A 6,291-nucleotide genomic window follows, 5' to 3' on the forward strand; every position below is an offset into this window, starting at 1 on the left:
GCTCACCTGTCTTCCATTCTCCTCCTCCTCCTCTTCCTCAGCCACCATATTGTCCTCCTTGTTGTCCCTAGATTCACACACCTGTGAGTTGTCCACATTGCTTGTGGGGGTGCTGGTAGGATCACTCTCAAGAATTACATGCAGCTCATTGTAGAACTAGCATGTGTGGGGTTCAACACCAGAACGACTGTTTGCCTTCTTTGCCTTCTGGTACACTTGGCAAAGTTCTTTTATTTTCAGACGGCACTGCTGTGTGTCCCTCATGTAGCCCTTCTCCCCCATTCCATGAGCAATCTTTGCATAGATGTCAGCATTTCTTCTGCTGGATCGGAGTTCTGCCTGCATAGACTCTTCTCCCCACACAGCGATGAGATACACCACCTCCTGTGCAGACCAGGCTGGAGCATGTTTGGGGCGTGTAGTCTCCATGATCAGCTGTGTTCAAGCTGGCATGCTCCCAATGCTGATCAAACAGGAAATGGGAAATCAAAAATTCCTGGGGCTTTAGCAGGGGAGGGGCTGTTTCCTGTGTACATGGCTGCAGTGCAGCAGAGTTGAGAATGATTTCCAGAGCGGTCACAGCCGAGCATTGTACGACACCACATGGAGGCCAATTAAGTCGAATTACACAACACTGCGTCTGCATTACCTTGCAGTCAATCCATGAAAATCGAATTAAGCGCTACACCTCTTGCAGAGGTGGATTACAGAAGTCAACATTAAAGGCAATTTAGGTTGGTGTAAAGGACCTGGTAGTGTAGACACATCCATTAACAGGTCAACTTAAGTCAGCTTCCTTCAACCTAACTTTTTAGTGTAGACCAGGCCTCTGATTGTCCCATAGCTCAGTCATCAGAGCACTATTCTGTGAGGGGTAGGAGACAGCTGTTCAAATCCTTTCTTCCCTCTCTGGCAGAGAAGGGGAATTGAACTTGGGTCTTCCTCATCTCAGGTAAGTGTTATAACCAGCATGCTAAAAGTAGCCACCTCTTCCATCCAGATTTTGAATGGGACCCCAGCTGGTAGATGGCCTCTGAGCATACCTACCAGATCTGGACCCAAAGACAACTTAGGCAGCTAAATGCCTATCTTCCCCTGGTTTGTGAATTGCTCTGGAGCTTAGGCAGGAGCTAGGTGTCCGGATTCTTAGAGTGAGGAAACAGTGCACATTCCAAAGGCAGTAACATAGGGGCCTAGGGAAGTTTACCTGCAAAAATGTAGGCACTTAAACTCAGTTGGTGCTTCCAGGGTTTATGGATGGCAGTAGAGCCAAAACTGGGAGGTGGACACCTAGACCTGAGACTTAATCTGAGTTCTCTTCCTAGCTCTGCCACTCACTTGCTTTGTAACCTTGGACAAGTCATTTGCCCATTTTGTGCCTCAGTTTCCTTATCTACACAATGGAGATAATACCTCCCTGCCTCACACGTGTTGTGAGTATTAATGTTTGTAAACATTGGTGATCCCTGGGTGGAAGGTGAATTAGAAATGCAAAGGACAATTAATAAAATAATTCATGTACGACTTTATGCCCTCTGAAACTGGCCTTTATATGAGAAAAAAAATCTGTGCATGCAAACTGACTATACAGGAAATTAGTTATCCAATTTGCACATCCAAATACCAGTTCTGCATGCAAACAGGCAATTTATGCATTCAGTTTTACAGTCCACTTTTGAAAAAGGGAGCAGGGTGGAGGAAATGTGGATTGACAAAACCAAATATAATTTTGCTTCCGATTGTATCTTGCATTTCACATGTCAAAGAGTACTGATAAGTGTTTGGTGTAATAAAACTTTTACACACTAAACTGATCAGAGATAAATACTGTTACACAAACATTAGGGACCATGAAGAATGAAGGTTGAATCGAGAAAGCAACTAACTAATCCAGTTCATTTCCTTCAGTTTGTAAAAACAAGTAACTGACATATTTCCTGCCAATGAACGTTCCTACAGATAAGAAAGATCCTGACAACAGGAAATTCTTTGCTAGAAAAGAGAACAACTTTTGCCATTAAGCCTCACATTCTTCATTTAAGTTCCACTCAATTAAAAGCAACATCTAGCTAATTAAATATGAGCTGGATAAAATTATGCAATTATCCAAATCTCAAAGACTTTTCTGAAGTGTACATGAACCACTGTTTTCATGATAAGCTGACATGCTTCAGTTCTAGAACTCTCGGAGGCTGACTCTTATTTGCACTCAAATAACTTATTTGACTCATTGTAAACCCCTCTGGCAGCGTAAAGGGAGTACATTACACTTACACTGATTTAATACACTGCTCTAGCCTTAATGTAAATGAGTCAGCCCTTTGTTTTTCAGAAAGTAAGGGTCCAGTCCTGGAAGGTGCAGAGTGCCTCCTGCAAGATTCTGAGCACCTTCAGCTCATTATCAACTCAGATCTGGCCCTAAAGCTATAACAACTGCTCAGCAGTCAGCTAGTTTTCCTTAAAAACCAATGAAATATGCAAGTAAAGAGAAAACAAAGGTCAGACTAGTCATTGTAGTAGCTTTCAAAACTGATGATTTATATTGAGGGTGAAGCATTCAAGTGGTTTACACTAACCATTTGATAAGGATAACACTGCTAAATGGGGATCTAAGGGAACACCAAAATGAAATGCTTCGGAGCAAATGTAATAAACACGCAGAGATGTTCTTCTGTCAGAAACATTTGAGATCAGCATCAGCTACCCAAGGGGAGGAAGGAATCAACCCCTCCCACAAGTCTTTCTTGTGAGTTTGTTGTGAAAGATTCCAGTTAAGCTTTTAAAAGCAAAATGGCTCTTCCCTCTCAGACACAAGAAACTTTTCAAAAGACCAGCAAAGTAAAACTTTAATTAACCATAATACTAATTGTAGCGGTTTATTATCAGTCTTTATTTTCCCATGCTGTATTCACCCCTCATGCAGTATGTTTTTCTTTCATGTCTCAGTTGTAACCTTCACTGTGTTCCTGAAGCAAACAGAGGCTCCAATAGAAACGATTACTTAATGTTAACAGTTGACACTTATTCATTCAAGGTTTTTTCCCCAAGATACGAAGGAGAGTTGTGACATTCAAATTTAAATTATAAACTTTTAACATATTTTGGTAATTAATGATGACAAGCAGGGGCGCTGGAACTGTTTTTATAGTGGGGGTGCTGAGAGCCATTGAACCAAACTGTAAGCCCAGTACATAATGGAATCCACTTCAAGCCAGGGGGGTGCTGCAGCACCGCCTGCACCCTTAGTTCCAGCACCTATAAAATGGGCCTAATTAATCTGTTATAACTCCTCTGGAAGCCACAGGCGCTACACAAGGAATTAGTTTGGCCCAGTAGCAAGTTAAAATAATAGTCACCCGCATACTTTTTTTCTCAGCCCCTCTTGTCTTAGCCTTTTCACAGTGTGGAACCCGAAACTTCAGCAGAAACATCTTCTGGGCCCAATACTACAGGCCTTGCTCAGGCAAGACTCCCACTGAAATCAGTGGGAGTTTTGCCTGAGTAAGGACTGCAGGTTGATTCCCTTAACTCTTTGTTCTTTCAAGAGTCTGAAGTGAAATATAGATACGAAATATGGAAGACAGTGCAGGGTTTGTTGTAACATGACCTTGATGTGACAGGCACATTCTCAGGTTTCAACAGATGCTGTGGGAAAGGCAGCAGAAGCCAGCGTGTTCTGCAGGCATTTCTGATGACATGCAGGCTTTTTTTTTTTCTTTTCTTTTCTTTTTTTTTTTTTTAAATAAATGGGGGGTAGTCTTCTCAGTTTCCATGACAACAGTGTCTCCACTTGTCTGTTATTAGATACCATCCACTTCCTGTGTCTAAATTTTTAAGCCAATCAGAAAAGTGTTTATAGATTTTACAGCTCCTGGGACAGTCCCTCTTTTACAAGAGAGCTACTTTAATGACACGTAATGCTTAGGCTGCAAATGTTAGAAGGCCTTATATTTTCAGTTGCAAAGAGATCACACTTTCCAGAGTTTCCTGGCTACTGCATGAGATACTGAGAGAAAAACACAGTTTTGCTGCCGAATTCATTGTGCTCATAACAGTGGCCTTGCCATGATTTTTTAATACTGCACTAACTCATCCTAATTGTTTATTCATTTTTATTTTTGATTTACCCTCTCACTGGGTAAACATTTTGTGCATGAAAAATTCTAATGTAATAATTTTATTAAGAAATCCAGTTACCCACTACCCACCCAAGAAATGGTCTGGTGTAACGCAAATGATACTACAGCATAACACTGTTTGCTGCAATTAAAGTTTCAGTCAACTGAATTGTGTATACCACAATAGTGCAGTAATGACAGAATTTTACAGAAATATTTTGATAATACAAAACAAAAGCTGACCACAGTCTAACAAGTATGCTGGGGAGGGGTGGGGGGGAAAGGGCGGGAGAGGCTTATTTTATTGAGAGAGTAATCACATATATATTTTGAAGAAATAAACCCAAGAAAAAGTCCAACTAAGTTAGAAGTCAATATTGAAGAAAGGCAGGCAAGGGGAAGCTAATCAGAAAATAGGAAAATACCTCTCTGAATAGCTTTGACAAATCACTCTTAACACAACTGGTGAATCATTGTGTGTGAGTGTGTATAAAACAAATATACGAACTGTAAAGTATGAACTGGGCTTCTCTATAAAACAGATCTAAAAATCAGTGAAACACAGGAACAAAAGAAATATAACAGGGTGTCTGCCTAAGATTAGTGAAATGACTGTGTCAATGAACTGGAAGCACACGGGCTATGACAATCTCCATATGGAGGCTGTCAATAGCCTATTCCTTTCAAATTTGATGCATTTTTAAATTATTATCATCATCCACCCCAACAGTTCTCAAATGCCTTTCCTGAAGCACAGCTTGTGTTTGAGAACTACCAACACTCAGCCTATTAACACTAAAATGAAACAAAACACCCTGCAATTTAAGTGTCCAATCCTGTGATGTGCTCAGTGCCATTAAAACCCACTGAAGTCAGGGGAAGGTACTCAGCACCTCACAGGAGGTGCTCAGCAGCTTTATAGGATTTGGCCGTAGAGTTGCTGGGGCAAAATGCTTTATTTTCCAAAAATATCTTTCTGTATTGTGAGCAAAAAGTGGAGAAAATTCTTAGCAGCTCTGGCCTGGCAGTTTCCCCTCCAAATATTATTAATCTCTATTTAGAATCTAAAAAATAAATTCAGAATAGCTGATTGACCTGAAGCTTGATCTAAATTGCAACCACAGATCTGAAAATTTGGTTAAAACAACAAAGCTGAGTGACCATCAATAATGTTAACTACCAAAATTAGCAGAACTGCAAAATTAGGAGGATCCCGTCCTGCACGTCCTTGAAGTGAACAGGAGTTTTGCCTGAGTAAAGACTGCATGGGATCAGGCCCTTGAACATTTTTGTCATTCATAACTCATTCTCAATGTAGCTAGAAAGCTATTAACAAACACACATCAATTACCTGATCAGATCAAGCAAGTTCTGCTTTTCCACAACAAATGAAGCAAAAAGGTTTAGCAACTAAACGCCTGCAGAAAGTTTTTGTTTGTTTGTTTTTATATGAACTTACTTTTGGAGCTAAACTAATTTGGATAAGGTTACTGTACATCCTGCATCCTTTTACAGTTTAAGCTGCATGCAGTGTATCCATTTAGAAACAGATGGAATTTTTTTTCTGGGGAGGGGGGACAAAATCTAAAAATTCAAGTGTGCACCCATGCAGTTGCCTGAACATTTATAGGTTTCTAATGACAATACTAAACACTGAACCAAAGATTAAAAGACAGGAAATGAGAACCATTTTAGTTACCTTTTAATCTTTGTTTTTTGCTCTTGCTTCCTTCTGCATTAGTTGCTGTTGCAGGTATGTTATATTCTCACAGTTAATCCTTCCATTCTGGTTTTGTTCAATATTTGGAATGATCCCTATAGACAGAATGCAGCCATAACCCAGACTCCATGCTCACTGAGCTATCCTTGTGTCAGAGGTACTGCTAAAAGCACAGAAATAAGGAAACTTTCTGCTGGGTCCTAGTGCTCAACTATAATAGAGAGTCCCACAAACTGTATTGCAGAATAAAGATCATGTTTATTGTTCTGACTCACTTGCCAGCACCTAGTGGGGAACATGGTCATGTAAGCACTGCCTGCTTTATGACTTCTGAAACATTACAAATTATGTTAGAGATGGACCTGATGGATTGTGAATAGCCCAGACTTTGGGGAAGAGGGTGGAGTATGAACCCAAATCTAAACCCAGATCTGAATTTTATTGCTGACTCCT

General features: G+C 40.4%; 1 protein-coding gene across 1 annotated transcript in view; it reads right to left on the reverse strand.

Moving 5' to 3' along the window:
- FOXN3 (forkhead box N3) overlaps positions 1–5,947 on the reverse strand; it is a 299,791-nt gene extending 293,844 nt beyond the window's left edge. The window contains exon 1 of the mRNA XM_077819245.1: positions 5,818–5,947. The gene's annotated coding sequence lies outside the window, so the exon portion shown is untranslated. The remainder of the gene's footprint in view (positions 1–5,817) is intronic.
- Positions 5,948–6,291: the final 344 nt, after the last annotated feature.

This window comes from Eretmochelys imbricata, chromosome 6 (genome assembly GCF_965152235.1).
Source record: "Eretmochelys imbricata isolate rEreImb1 chromosome 6, rEreImb1.hap1, whole genome shotgun sequence".
In the NCBI taxonomy this organism is placed as follows: Eukaryota; Metazoa; Chordata; order Testudines; family Cheloniidae; genus Eretmochelys; species Eretmochelys imbricata.